Here is a 15863-nt window from a genome sequence, read left to right on the forward strand (position 1 = left end):
GATTGCATCATCTGTGGATCTGTTGGGGCGGTATGCAAATTGGAGTGGGTCTAGGGTTCTGGGATAATGGTGTTGATGTGAGCCATGACCAGCCTTTCAAAGCACTTCATGGCTACAGACGTGAGTGCTACGGGTCGGTAGTCATTTTGGCAGGTTACCTTAGTGTTCTTGGGCACAGGGACTATGGTGGTCTGCTTGAAACATGTTGGTATTACAGACTCAGACAGGGAGAGGTTGAAAATGTCAGTGAAGACACTTGCCAGTTGGTCAGCGCATGCTCATAGAATGTTGACCTGTTTAAAGGTCTTACTCACATCGGCTATGGAGAGCGTGATCACACAGTCGTCCGGAACAGCTGATGCTCTCTTGCATGTTTCAGTGTTACTTGCCTCGAAGCGATCATAGAAGTAATTTAGCTCATCTGGTAGGCTCGTGCACTGGGCAGCTCGCGGCTGTGCTTCCCTTTGTAGTCTGTAATAGTTTGCAAGCCCTGCCACGTCCGACGAGCGTCGGAGCTGGTGTAGTATGATTCGATCTTAGTCTGGTATTGACGCTTTGCCTGTTTGATGGTTAGTCGGAGGGCATATCGTGATTTCTTATAAGCTTCCGGGTCAGAATCCCGCTCCTTGAAAACGACAGCTCTACCCTTTAGCTCAGTGCGGATGTTGCCTGTAATCCATGGCTTCTGGTTGGGGTATGTACAGTCACTGTGGGGACGATGTCATCGATGCACTTATTGATGAAGCCAGTGACTGATGTGGTGTACTCCTCAATGGCATCGGAAGAATCCCGGAACATATTCCAGTCTGTGCTAGCAAAACAGTCCTGTAGCTTAGCATCTGCTTCATCTGACCACTTTTTTATTGACCGAGTCACTGGTGCTTCCTGCTATAGTTTTTGCTTGTAAGCAGGAATCAGGAGTATAGAATGATGGTCAGATTTGCCAAATGGAGGGCGAGGGAGCACTTTGTACACGTCTCTGTGTGTGGAGTAAAGGTGGTCTAGAGTTTTTTTCCCTCTGGTTGCACATTTAGAAAATGAGGTAAACGGCCACTAGGAGCGCCACCTCTGGATGAGTGTTTTCCTGTTTGCTTATGGCCATATACAGCTCATTCAGTGCGGTCTTAGTGCCAGCATCGGTTTGTGGTGGTAAATAGACAGCTATGAAGAATATAGATGAAAACTCTCTTGGTAGATAGTGTGGTCTACAGCTTATCATGAGAAACTCTACCTCAGGCGAGCAAAACCTCGAGACTTCCTTAGATATCGTGCACCAGCTGTTGTTTTCAAATATACATAGACCGCCAGCCATTGTCTTACCAGAGGCTGCTGTTCTATCCTGATGATACAGTGTATAACACGCCAGCTGTATGTTTTTCATGTCATCGCTCAGCCACGACTCGGTGAAACATAAGATATTACAGTTTTTAATGTCCCGTTGGTAGGATATAAACGTGCTTGTAGTTCGTCCACTTTATTATCAAGTGATTGTACATTGGCCAATAGTACCGATGGCAAAGGCAGATTAGCCACTCGTCGCCGGCTCCTTACCAGGCACCCCGATCTCCTTCCGCGATATCTTTGTCTCTTTCTACTGCGAATTACGGGGATGAGGGCCCTGTTGGGTGTCTGGAGCAAATCCCTCTCGTCCGACTCATTAAAGAACAATTATTTGTCCAGTTCAAGGTGAGTAATCGCTGTTCTGATGTCCAGAAGCTCTTTTCGATCATAAGAGACAGTAGCAGCAACATTATGTACAAAATAAGTTACAAACAATGCGAAAAACAAACAAAATATCACGGTTGGTTAAGAACCCATAAAATGGCAGCCGTCCCCTCCGGCGCCATTATACACACTCTGTAGGCACACTCTCTTCTTGGTAAAATAGCCCTTACACAGCCTGGAGGTTTGTTGGGTCATTGTCCTGTTGAAAAACAAATGATAGTCCCACTAAGCCTAAACCAGATGGGATGGTGTATTGCTGCAGAATGCTGTGGGAGCCATGCTGGTTAAGTGTGCCTTGAATTCTAAATAAATCACAGACAGTGTCAACAGCAAAGCACCCCCACACCATAACACCTCCTCCTCCATGCTTTACGGTGGGAAATGCACATGTTGAGATCATCCGTTCACCCACACCGCGTCTCACAAAGACACGGCAGTTGGAACCAAAAATCTCAAATTTGGACTCATCAGACCAAAGGGCACATTTCCACTGGTCTAATGTCCATTGCTCGTGTTTCTTGGCCCAAGCAAGTCTCTTCTTCTTATTGGCGTCCTTTAGTAGTGGTTTCTGTGCAGCAATTCGACCATGAAGGCCTGATTCACACAGTCTCCTCTGAACAGTTGATGTTGAGATGTGTCTGTTACTTGAACTCTGTGAAGCATTTATTTGGGCTGCAATTTCTGAGGCTGGTAACGCTAATGAACTTATCCTCTGCAGCAGAGGTAACTCTGGGTCTTCCATTCCTGTGGCGGTCCTCATGAGAGCTAGTTTCATCATATAGCTTGATGGTTTTTGTGACTGCACTTGAAGAATCTTTCAAAGTTCTTGAAATTGTCCGTATTGACTGACCTTCATGTCTTAAAGTAATGCTGGACTGTCGTTTCTCTTTGCATATTTGAGCTGTTCTTGCCATAATATGGACTTGGTCTTTTACCAAATAGGGCTATCTTCTGTATAGCCCCCCTACCTTGTCACAACACAATTGATTGGCTCAAACGCATTAAGAAGGAATGAAAGTCCACAAATTAACTTTTAAGAAGGCACACCTGGTAATTGAAATGCATTCCAGGTGACTACCTCATGAAGCTGGTTGAGAGAATGCCAAGAGTGTGCAAAGCTGTCATCAAAGCAAAGGGTGGTTATTTGAAGAATCTCAAATATAAAATATATTTTGATTTGTTTAACACTTTTTTGGTTACTGCATGATTCCATATGTGTTATTTCATAGTTTTGATGTCTTCACTATTATTCTACAATGTAGAAAATAGTAAAAAATAAAGAAAAACACTTGAATGAGTAGGTGTTCTAAAACATTGGACCGGTAGTGTAGGTTCCGGAACTAAACAGTCCAAAACTGAGAGGTGCCGGATCCTGTTCCGGCAGGATCCGTTTCAAATTAAGCACTGACACATATACAATTTGTGGGTTGTCACTGCACATATCCGTTGTGTTGTCCCAAAACTGGAAGTGCCACCAATCAGAGAGCGTTATCTGAGGTTAGGTTGCACTGCCACACCGACACACATAAACCATGTGACTGACTCACCATCAGTCAACCAGGTGATCTGCTGTGAGTCAGGTGATGTAAATACCATTCCTCAGTAATGACTCCCACTGTGTGTGTGTGTGTGTGGGTGTATTAGCAAAGGGGGGCTGCCAAAGTGCTAGTTCATAATCATGCTACAGTAATGTGATGTGTGTGACAGAAAACAGGTGTTGCATTATAGCCTCTCATGCATTCGACAAGTCTCAAGACTTTGAAAGCAATGGTGTCTAAATGGAAGACTCTGGTTATAGGTAGTTAGACTTGCGTAGTCAACTACCTTAAGACCTGTAGCCCTTAGAGAAGTCATTGAGCAAACACACTTCTTCCTCTATCGTGCCATAAAGGCCTAGACCCCTTAGCAGAGACATGGTAGGTTAAAGCTGACAATTGGGGAGAAAATACTAGTGTGAAGACTAACCTGAATCGCTAAATCAGTTACTAACAATGGAATATTTGGTAGCACTTTATAATAACTCCATTATATGTTCTACTATGCTAAAATATGGAATTGTTTTAAGATGATCATATAGTACCATGGATCATTTAGCTATTTGATTTGGAATTTTAGGACCCCTGTAGGTATAAAAAATATATATACAGTACCAGTCAAAAGTTTGGACAAACCTACTCATTCAAGGGTTTTTCTTTATTTTTACTATTTTCTACATTGTAGAATAATAGTGAAGACATCAAAACTATGACATAACACATATGGAATCATGTAGTAACCAAAAAAGTGTTTAGGGAAGGCCCTTTCCTGTTTCAGCACGACAATGCCCCCGTGCACAAAGCGAGATCCATACAGAAATGGTTTGTCGAGATCGGTGTGGAAGAACTTGACTGGCCTGCATGGAGCCGTGACCTTAACCCCATCAAACACCTTTGGGATGAATTGGAACTACGGCTAATTTACAGTCACGTCAAAAAGTGCATCCAGAATAACAGCAAAGTAGCTGCATTTGCATTTGTTTAAGGTGTTTTCTAGTGACATTTATTTGGAGACATCCATAACAATGAGCTAATGAGGTGCGATTTTGCCCGGCATAGAAAATGTGCTCACTCGTCAGGACACTGTTGTTCAGAGGAGCTAGCCAACAACACAGCTAACACAATCACTTCAAACTGAAGCTGGAAAGACTGCAAACTAGCTGCACTTAGTTTAGTTTTATATATCCATAAAAATGATGCCAGCAAAGAGAAACGACAGTCCATCATTACTTTAAGACATGAAGGTCAGTCAATCTGGAAAATGTCAAGAACTTTGAAAGTTTCTTCAAGTTCAGTCACAAAAATAATCAAGGGCTATGATGAAACTGGCTCTCATGAGGACCACAGGAAAGGAAGACCCAGAGATACCTCTGCTGCAGAGGATAAGTTCATTAGAGTTACCAGCCTCAGAAATTGCAGCCCAAATAAATGCTTCACAGAGTTCAAGTAACAGACACATCTCAACATCAACTGTTCAGAGGAGACTGCGTGAATCAGGCCTTCATGGTCGAATTGCTGCAAAGAAACCACTACTAAAGGACACCAATAATAAGAAGAGACTTTTGGTTCCAATCGCTGTGTCTTTGTGAGACGCAAAATAGGTGAACGGATGATTTCCGCATGTGTGGTTCCCACCGTGAAGCATGGAGGTGTGATTGTGTGGGGGTGCTTTGCTGGTGACACTGTTGGTGAATTATTTAGAATTCAAAGAACACTTAACCAGCATGGCTACCACAGCATTCTACAGCTATACGCCATCCCATCTGGTTTGGGCTTAGTGGGACTATCTTTTTTTTTTTCAACAGGACAATGACCCAACACACCTCCAGGCTGTGTAAGGGCTATTTGACCAAGAAGGAGAGTGATGGAGTGCTGCATCAGATGACCTGGCCTCCACAATCACCCGAACTCAACCCAATTGAGATGGTTTGTGATGAGTTGGACCGCAGAGTCAAGGAAAAGCAGCCAACAAGCGCTCAGCATATGTGGGAACTCCTTCAAGACTGTTGGAAAAGCTTTCCTGGTGAAGCTGGTTGAGAGAATGCCAAGAGTGTGCAAAGCTGTCATCAAAGCAAAGGGTGGCTACTTTGAAGAATCTCAAACATAACATATATTTAGATTTGTTTAACACTTTTTTGGTTACTACATGATTCCATATGTGTTATTTCATAGTTTTGATGTCTTCACTACTATTCTACAATGTAGAAAATAGCAAAAATATATAGAACCCTTGAATGAGTAGATGTGTCCAAACTTTTGACTGGTGAAAAAATTAGGGGTTCAACTAGGGTTCTTCTAAGATCCTCAAAGTTCCTTGAAGAACCTTAGCCCCCAAAAGGTTATTCCAAGAACCCTGTAGGAGGTGGGGTACATCGAGGAACCGCTTTAGTTCTTGGGGCTTCTTTCAGGAATCTAACAGCCCAACTGAAATATTTTGATTTGAATTTAAGATGACAGTAGGTGCATGCACTTAACTGAAAGATCTCAATTTAATGTTTCTCCCTTTATGATCTAAATTGATATTGTTTTATGATACTGTACCTTCTATCTTTTCATATTGGTGCAAATGAATGTGTTATTTGACTTTTCTCCCCAATTTTGTGATATCCAATTACGATCTTGTCTCATCGCTGCAACTCCCCAACGGGCTCGGGAGAAGCGAAGGTTGAGTCATGCGTCCTCCGAAACATGACCTGCCAAACCGCGCTTCTTAACACCCGCCCCACCCGAAAGCCAGCCGCACCAATGTGTCAGAGGGAACACCGTCCAACTGACAACCGAAGTCAGCCTGCAAGTGCCCGGCCCGCCACAAAGGGTTGCTAGAGCGCGATGAACCAAGTAAAGGCCCCCCCGGCCAAACCCCGCCCTATGGGCCTCCCGGTCACGGCCGGTTGTGACACAGCCTGGGATCGAACCCCGGTCTGTAGTGATGCCTCAAGCACTGTGATGCAGTGCCTTAGACCGCTGCACCACTCGGGAGGCCCTTTCTTTTTTTGTTAAACAGAAAATGGATGCAATTCAATGGATATGAATCAACAAAGAGTTAAGAATATGTTAAAGGCAATAGCTGCATTGGGCGCAGATAAATGACTGAACTGCTCACTTATTTGTGTGTGTTTGTGTCTGCAGGTATAGTGATGAGGAGGCACACAAAGGTATGTACAATTGGTATTGGTTTGTCTCTTAATGTTATGCAGATCACATGTATCATCTACAATTAAAAATCATCTACATCTACAATTAAGATCCCAGAGTCCTCAACATTATGGACCAGGTATATGTAGGAACACGTTGTCAAAACTGACGTTTTTTTCATTCACATAATTGTTTCCCACATACAGTATGAATACTGTCGTATGCACGTTTTGTTAATCATCTGTATATATTTTTTTTGTATTCAGACTTCACCCTCCCTACATCTCTGAATATATTTTCATTCACATATTTTTTTCCACAAAAAACAACATACGAATACTGTCGCGTGCCCGTTTTGTTAATTATCTGTATATTTTGTTTTTTTGTATTCAGACATCACCCTCCCTACACCTCTGAATATAACAGGAAACCTGTTCGATCACCATGCACTGCAAAATCATTCTGTCTACGGATAGCCTACAGAGGACATCAACATCAACACGCTAGAGGATTTAGCCTACCTATTGGACTTGGGCCTGGGAGTGTATCTCATATTTAGATTTTTTTATTCTGCTTTGCTACTAAAATCATAATTAACACCGACAACTAAAAGATTGTTATTGTTTTTTTAAATTGCTATTTAAAAAAGGAACCCCAAAAGGTTATTTGTGGAACAATTAGTGGGGGTTCTTCGAAGAACTCAGGGGCGCAACTTTCACTGGGGACGGGGAGGGACATACATTCTGAAATTGCATGTTTGTCCCCCCCTCAGTTTTATAATTAGAAAGTGATACAAGATAGGCGAAGGTGTGCTTTAGGACCATGCGGACGCCTCCGAGCGGTCAGGTAGGCTGTTTGGAGTGTTCATCTGACTGGATTTAGGACACCACAGAGCAGGCTGACAGGCTGTGCAAAGGCAAAGATTTTGATCATATTTCATTGTAGGCGTTGCGCTCTTTCACCAATTTGTAAAAGGAACAGAAACTGGCTACTCTAGTTGACTGATGTAGCTGGCAATGTAACTGCTGTTTAACTTAACAGAAAAAAAACGAAAGTAGTATTTATTCACAGTGCTGAGCTAGTATTTTAACTGACATGTAACATTAGCTAATGTTTCATCCCCTCTGGACTGAGGTGAATGAGGTGAATGAATAAGCTACGCTAGTGAGTAGCTACCACAGCTAGGTCAGCTCTAGCCTCTAGTTATCTGGCAGATAATAATAATAGCCACCTCATATCGCTATCTACCAGCAGTTGTTTGTATGGACATGTTTTGTAGCCTTTGTTTTGTCATGTTTCAGAAGTAAATGAACTTGGCAAGCTTTCGCCAGTTGATGTACTGTTAGAGAGAGAGAGAGCTGTCCAAAAGTTGGCTTACATTAGCTATTATTTTTGCCTCAATCAAACTAGACCTGAATCAAAAGATGAAACCATCGGCCAAACGATTGAAGGTTGATATTCTGACGTTTTTTTAGTGCAACGTGAGTTGTATTAGTCAGTATGTCAATGTAACGTTATTGATCTGTCAGTTTCCCTAGCTAATTCCCTACTTTTCACAGACACAGCAATAAACAGATCTAAAGTTACAGGCGTCACTGTCATAGTGCACAGTAGAGGTCTGCGGGACTGATTTCTTCATCCCGCTCCCGCCCGCATACGCTGGCATTCTGTCCGACTCCAACACGTTACAGCAAGAACTCGTCCCAAACCCAACCGCAGTCCCGCAATGTTATTTTAGGCGTATGTGACGCAGCTCACTTGCCAGCAATTTTGCGCCCTATTGGCAATATCAAATGCGCAAAAATAACTTAAGAAAATTTTTAAATTACCTGATATTCTCACATGGTCCTTATATTACTGGGCTATATCAGCCAATTTGCTCGGCCCGTGTAGCTCAGTTGGTAGAGCTTGCAACGCCAGGGTTGTGGGTTCGTTTCCCACGGGGGGCCAGTATGAAAATGTATGCAATCACTAACTGTAAGTTGCTCTGGGTAAGAGCGTCTGCTAAAATGACTCAAATGTAAAATGTAATGCTAGATGTAGTTTGAAGAAAGCAGAATTGGAGAGACTTGCACTTTCTCTTGAGCTATTTGTATAGCCTACCTTTTAGGAGTGGGAAGCTTTTCAGACGGAGAAATATGGGTGATCAATATTTAGGCCTATTTCTAGGCAATGTAGTAAACTATAGCCTAATCATTTAATTGAGACCACACGCGCAGCTGATCTCGCAGGTATGGCTACTGAATTTGAGGCATCAAGAATTATGACAGCGACACTTGCTACGTTTTGCATAGTCCTATAGGATATAGCCTACCTTTTAGGAGGACGATTTGCAGGCAGAGACAAATAAATGGGTAATCCATACTTATTGAAAATGAAAAGATTCAAAGCTCGCTCACCATAGTAGCCTAACCTATGTGTGCGTCGTGCATTTTCCTTTTCAATCATGTGGTCCTCTGTAGCTCAATTGGTAGAGCATGGCGCTTGTAACGCCAGGGTAGTGGGTTCGATCCCCGGGACCACCCATACGTAAAAATGTATGCGCACATGATTGTAAGTCGCTTTGGATAAAAGCGTCTGCTAAATGGCATATTATTATGATTGCGCTTCGACTCACGTTGGTTGAGCGCCCTCCACTTATTTTCATTATATCAATATTTATTTACAGACACTGTAGTAAACTAAAGTCTAATCATATTTTAGTTAATTTCATATTCAAGTTAACTGCCACGTGATTCTCCGCAATTCAGTCCCAGCAGCAGCCGGACAAGTGGAAAGAGACGATAGATATGGGTACTCTTTCATTCCAACAGCCATTAGGCTGTATAATAGTCTGTTGGTCCCTCGAGTATACAGCATATTGCACTTTCACTTAAATTGTGTAGCTATAGCACTTTGAATGAATTATTTTGTGTAGTTTCTGTGTTTTCATGTTTTATGTACTGTCTTTTTAAGCACATGACCAAATGAATTTCCCCCTGGTGGGATAATAAAGTTGATCTGAATCTGAAGTTGAAGCAGAGAATTCTGAGTGTGTGAATAATGCGAAAAATATGTGCTTTTAATACAATCGGTAGGCTAACGCATACAAAGCAGAAAGAGGACCGTTTTAAAATAATCTGTGGGAAAACACAAATATTTTCATCATAAAGTAGTCTGTCTGACCGCCCGCTCCCGGCTGCAGCATGACAAATGCCGACCGCGACGCAATTATCTCTGTCGGGATCCGCAGGTCCCGCAGTCATCCCGGGGAACTGCAGCCCTCTAGTGCAGTCAGTACACACCACTATGCTCATCATGTTTTAGCAGGATCAGATTGTGACAGGGGTCCCAGCAGGGTCAGACAGCCAGGGAAGACCCGTCTACGGAGGTCAGGTGAATTTTGCAGTATATTTAGTGAATGATACAAAGTTCCATCTTGAATTGATGGGTAGACCCACTGTAGCTACAGAACAGCACCTTAAGCTTAAAGCTATTGATGATGATGAATGGATACAGATATGTTAGAATGCCCAGTCATGTTCATATAATCTCAGACATAAATTACTGCAGTTTAAGACCATCCATAGAACGTACTATATGCCAGTGAAACTGAATATCATGCACTCAGAAATTATATTATTCTGCTGGAGGTGAAAATCACAAAAGGGGACCTATGTTGTGGTCTTTTGAAGGCTGGCTGAATTCTGGCAAAGAGTATGTTCTTTTATCTCAGAATGTCTACAGATTCTCTCTTCTCCCTGTTTTTGTTTGCTTGGAAATGTTGATACTGGAGACTGTTATCAGAAGACTCTGTGTAACCTACACTGTATTCCCAAACAGTTGTACTAGCTCATAAGTAATAAGGTCATAACAGTCAAATGTCGTTATGCAGTTGACCAAACTATAAAGTTTTGAGCTCTGTTGAGATTTATGCCACTTTAATTGAAGAGGGCTCAATATTTTATAGGTAATTTGTGTGGAACGCTCAAAAAGTTTAGGTAGTGTCATGACGTTATCGACGTCATGACGTTCTGGTGGGTGGGTCATCTCTCTCTCAGGAAAGCTGAGTCAGCCATCTTGAATTTAGCCGAGATGCGGGGATGTTTTGGCCGCCCGTGTGGATGTGGAACACAGTTTAATTTGTTTTAATTTGTTTGCAATGCGCACTTTTATGCTGCCCGCTTGAAACCACCACCACCTCCGTTTTTATCATTAGTCTTATTGCCCTCGTTTTCTTAAGCGCCATCTTATCATCACCTCTGATTTGGTAAGTAACTCTGTTTTTTTTTTTTTTCAATTGAATTTCGATAGTCTTAAATGTGGAACTGGGAATACATTTGTACAATGTGCACAGTGAATATTCGTTGTAAATAGTGTAAAAATCCAAGTAATTGTAACTTTAGAAGTTGTTAAATATGTGATAAATACGTTACGTTACTTCATCTTACAACGGTATAACGTTATCAGCAGGTTTCCTGGATGAACTACATTTCCCATAATGCATGTTTGCCCGGGATATTGACGGTGGAGCAAGGTCCATGAGTTTTCGCTGTTCGCCGGTAATGCAAGTGCGTACTGTGAGTATCCTTATTTCAATAAGTGTCTGCCTTACACAGTAAATATTTTACGTTATCGAGCTGTGTGTACGTGTGTGCTAGCGTGAAACGAACAATGCTAAACAACATAATGTGAGTGTGTTATCATGATGCTAACCAGGCCTGTGTTTGTATTTCTTCCTAGGCTCAAGTGTGTGGTTGTGAGATCATCTCGAAATCCTTTTAACAGTTCAGGTAGGATGTATTATGAAATAGTGTTACTAATGTAATACATTCCTAAAACCAAGTATAGAGTGTATTTGTTATAATTCATTGGTATTAGATTTAAAAGGTGATCGAATAGCTCCTGATTTGTAATGTCATTAATGCATTTCTTTTGAAGCAATGTTTTAAATTTTTTTTACAAGTGAATAGGTTGGTTTACTTTTAAGTTTAAATTTCCCACGTATCTCGTTAAAGTTTTGACCAATGAGCTAACTTGTTAAGTTGTGGCCAATGGGAGAGTGGACTGGTTGCCGGGAAAGAAAAGGGAGGGAAAAGTTGAAAGAAGGGAGAGGAGAGACGTTAGTGGGGTTGGTGAAGGAAAAACGACCAAAGGAAACGATAAAGAGAGAACAAAACCATACCTACAGAGTTTTTTTTAAGGGAAATCCTGATTTTATTTCTATAAGAGAGTGTTTATTATTTAGTTAAGAAAGACCAAGTGGAGACTGAAGCTGCCGTCGCATTGTGGAGACATTCGACATCCTAGAGCAGGGGTGTCAAACTCATTCCATGGAGGGCCTAGTGTCTGCAGGTTTTTGGTTTTTCCTTTCAATTAAGCCCTAGACAACCAGGTGTGGGGAGTTCCTTACTAATTAGTGACCTTAATTCATCAATCAAGGACAAGGGAGGAGCGAAAACCAGCAGCCACTCGGCCCTCCGTGGAATGAGTTTGACACATGTGTCCTAGAGGTTAGCCTAGCATCGTGCAAGACTCGGAGAGAATTGCTTGTGACGATCAGTTCGGGTTTCCAACGGATGTCTGTTTCTGCTACGGAGTACTGGCTGCATTGATAGCTGTGTTCGCGGTGGATCTTGTGAGGACACCTGCACGGAACTACTATATTTTGCTGAGGCATTATCTACAAGTAGTGAGTAACTACAAATGTGGGGTGGACTTCGGGACTTTATGTATGTCGTCATTTTTTTTATGAGCTCCAACGCGCGCCCAGGGTTTAAGCAAGCTTGCAAATAATTTGGACATGGGGTTGTGGAAAAATCATTGGGGTTTATAATTTGTATTTCTTTTGATGTGATACATTGAACATTTGATTAATATAGATATTGAACCTTATGTCTGTTGTATTGGTGGAGTCATTTACTGTTTCAGTTTCATTTAATGCATGGGAAAGCATATCCTTATAACAATAACCAAGTCTATAATCATTCTATCTGAAGTTAATACCCTATTTGTCATTCACCCTAGCAAGTTTACAATAGGGATTCTTATTGGAGATGTCCTTCTCACCTAATATCCCATGCTGTTCAGATATTCTAAATAAGGTAATATCGTGAGAGTCAAATTCGAGCCTGGTGAGAGGGTTACACTAATAATTGGTTTTATTTTATGTGTTTCCACAGTCATTCTTTTGCTATTTCTCTAAATGTTTTTATCTCAACTGTGGGGTCAACAGTTGATCACTTGAACCCTTTATTAATACTTTGTTAAATACAAAGAACAACAACAGAAATAGCAGATCTATAAGCACACAACTTTGATGCTTTGCTTGTTAATAACTAACTTGCTTATCTTTTAACATTTTCATTTTTACTATAATTAGTGTACAATGAATGTTTTTGATATTTGTGTAATTATTATTGTAATGGATATTTTTTGTCCATGTAGGAACAACGTGATGTAAATATGAGACGGGCCCTCGTCCTTCGTGCACTTCCTGTGTACCTGCGTGAAGATGCCTCCAAGTTTTTCAGGACCTGTAATGTAAGTGTACTGGCCTCACTATCAATCCCTTTGCTTAGCTATTCAGTCAGCTTAAACATGACATCACTCAAAGAACTATAGGAGAACCAGAGGGGCATTCCAGAAAGCAGGTTATGTGAAAACCATCAGTATAGCCAATTGTATTTTTTCCAACAACGTAATTTCAAAGTCCGTGTTTCTAGTTTGTCGCCGCATTGAGTATGAGATAAAATGTTTTTATATTTCATTTTCAGCCGATTTTAAATAAAACAAAATAGCCTAAAATAAAACATTGAACAACATTCAACCACTTCCTTAAAGGCTAATATAAAATAAAGTGATGTTAAATTCAAAATGAAAAGACGACTGCATCTGAAACTCTGTCAGTGATTTATATAACAGCCGCAGCCAGAAAATGTCTGCTTCCTGTTTTCTCCCGTTGCCATGGTGAATAACCGTATCGGAGCTCCATTGATGATGGCTTTTTACTAGTCGTCAGGCACAAGCTCAACTCCGAGTTAACGTACTCTGAGTCAACTTACCTAACTCAGATCAGCTGTTCTGTAACTGAAAACTCAGTTTCACTTCACAGGGTAAGTCAACTCTGAGTTCAGGGTTAGGCTCAGTTTGTTGAACCTCCTTTCTGGAATAGCCCCCAGAACCTGTTTATGAAGTTTCCTTGAGTTGTTATTCTGCAAACTGACATGTAGAAATTACATAAATGAAAAGGTAAGTATAAAGAATTCCACTAAACAAAAAGTATGCTTACAGGTAGGTGTGAAACTAACATAAAATAATAAGCATGTGTAAAGAAAATAGTTTAAACATGTAGCTTAGCTGCAGTCTAAGTGCAAAGTGACCGTAATGTCTAGACATCATTAGCATGATTTGTATCCTTGAGGGGCTGAACTCATTTTTGTATTATTTGTGTTTTATAGTCAGCAGATGGTCCAGACCTCACTGACACTCCGGTGGCTCTCCTGACAGTTGTCACTGATGATACTACTGATGCGGCCCTCTTCAGCCCTGAGAGCATCTGTATTGTCGTGGAAGATGAAATACTTGTGAGTGGTCCCACAAACCTGGCTGACTCATTTATCCTGCTCTTTGGGTATGTCTATGCACTAGACCTACAGTACCCAAAGAATCTCGAGCTTACATTCACATTTATCCAAAAAGTTGTGATGTGTCTTGAGGACAACAAACCACTGAAAGGGCGTTTACTGACACTGAAGAATGATTTGTTCAATGAGTGAATCACTCAGAATGGACTATTTGTTGAGCTGAGTATTGAGGATGTTTTTTGTTTTTTTCCCCTCTTTACAAATGTAATAATTTGCCTCTTCTACCTCATGTTTAATATGTTACACTGTTTGCCTCTACTACCTCAGATTTAATACATTGATTGTTAATAGATAAATATCACAACATTGACGTATTGCCAAGCCCAAGTTTTTGCACTGTAGTTGTGGGAAACGACTGTTGAATTCATGCACTATACATGTTTAATGTTGTGTGACCTAATGCTTACCTTGATGTTGCCAGTTGAAGTACGGCACAGTAGAAACCAGTACTTTTATTTGAATGTTTTATTTTAAAAAAGTTAGTTGCAGCCTTCAAGGTACAGTAAGTGCCAAAACGTTTTAAATGGCTCCACATTCTAATAGTTGTTATTGCTGTTGAGGATGGATTATAATTAGAATCTTATTGAATTTTAACATGAAGCCTTTGTGAGTTTTTATCATAATGTTTTCTGAATAATGTGATATGGAGACCGAAAATACTGAATCTACCCTCTGTAGCAATGACCACTATCAGAATATGGAACTATTAACACTTAATGTACTTTAAAACACATTTTGTTTTTATGGAGTCATTTCCTTTTTTGTTTTAATTTATGACAAGCACTTTGTTTTGACTGAGCTCCTTTTGATTCGTGCCTTTTTAAAAGCACATTGTGTTGAATAAAAAAAAAGTTAAATTGTCACTGTGGTGTCACTTTCATGTTTTCTAACATTATTCGCTGATTATAATTGTGTAATGGACCGACATCAGTATTTCAGTTTAGAATTAATTTTGATTGCATGTCCCACATTATGAGTTGAAGAATATTGAAAATTGAGTGTATTTCACACATTATATGAGTTGAAGAATATTTAATATTTTGAGTGTATTTCCCACATTTATGAGTTGAAGAATATTGAAAGTTTTGAGTGTATTTCCCACATTATATGAGTTGAAAAATATTGAAAATTTTGAGTGTATTTCCCACATTATATGAGTTGAAAAATATTGAAAATTTTGAGTGTATTTCCCACATTATATGAGTTGAAAAATATTGAAAATTTTAAGTGAATTAATCCATAATTATAAGTTGAGGAATATCAATATTTATAATATAACATTGAGATAATTTAAGGCAACTGTAAATATAATTTTTATTTTATGTAAACTTAAAACATTTAAAAACATCACTAAAATATTTTTGTGTAATCTGTTACAAAATAATTTTTGAGTTATGTGAACTTATTAGGGTTTACAGTGTAGCATTTATAGTGGCTAATAAATGCATTGCTATTAATTGGAAGTTTGGTTATCCTCCCACAATGTATGGAAGAAATGTCAAGTTATGTACAGTATCACTAGATTTGTTTTAAGATTAAGGGTGTACTGTGCAACTTTCATATGCCTTATATGGAATACTGTACGACAAAAGGAGTCTGTGTGTTAATGTTTAGGTGTATGTGTGTTTTCATTCAACTTTTGTTTTCCAAACATAAAAAAAAAGATGGGAAGGAAGTTGTGTTGGGGAGAGATTTGAGTTATTGACTAGACCGGTGGGGGTCGGGCGTGTAAGCCCTCGGGTTGGCTGGGCAGTCTGGCTGAAATTTGATATAGAGGATGTCTTAAAGACAGTCAGAAGTTGTCTTTGTACTTTATTTGTAAGAGTTGTTCATTTGTTAAGCT

The 15863-nt window shown here is 40.3% G+C and overlaps 1 long non-coding RNA gene across 3 annotated transcripts; it reads left to right on the forward strand.

Moving 5' to 3' along the window:
- Positions 1 to 10433: 10433 nt before the first annotated feature.
- Positions 10434 to 14883, forward strand: LOC311112914. Of its 3 annotated transcripts, none has more exons than XR_014610935.1 (5): positions 10434 to 10644; positions 10845 to 10945; positions 11118 to 11167; positions 12822 to 12917; positions 13835 to 14883. It is a non-coding gene; the product is annotated as an uncharacterized lncRNA (long non-coding RNA). The 3 variants fall into 3 exon arrangements; XR_014610936.1 differs by having other exon boundaries at positions 10443 to 10644; positions 10845 to 10954; XR_014610937.1 differs by lacking the exons at positions 10434 to 10644; positions 10845 to 10945 and having other exon boundaries at positions 11118 to 12066.
- Positions 14884 to 15863: the final 980 nt, after the last annotated feature.

The sequence above is a fragment of the Coregonus lavaretus genome (assembly GCF_964263955.1).
Source record: "Coregonus lavaretus genome assembly, chromosome: 39".
NCBI classification, from domain to species: Eukaryota; Metazoa; Chordata; class Actinopteri; order Salmoniformes; family Salmonidae; genus Coregonus; species Coregonus lavaretus.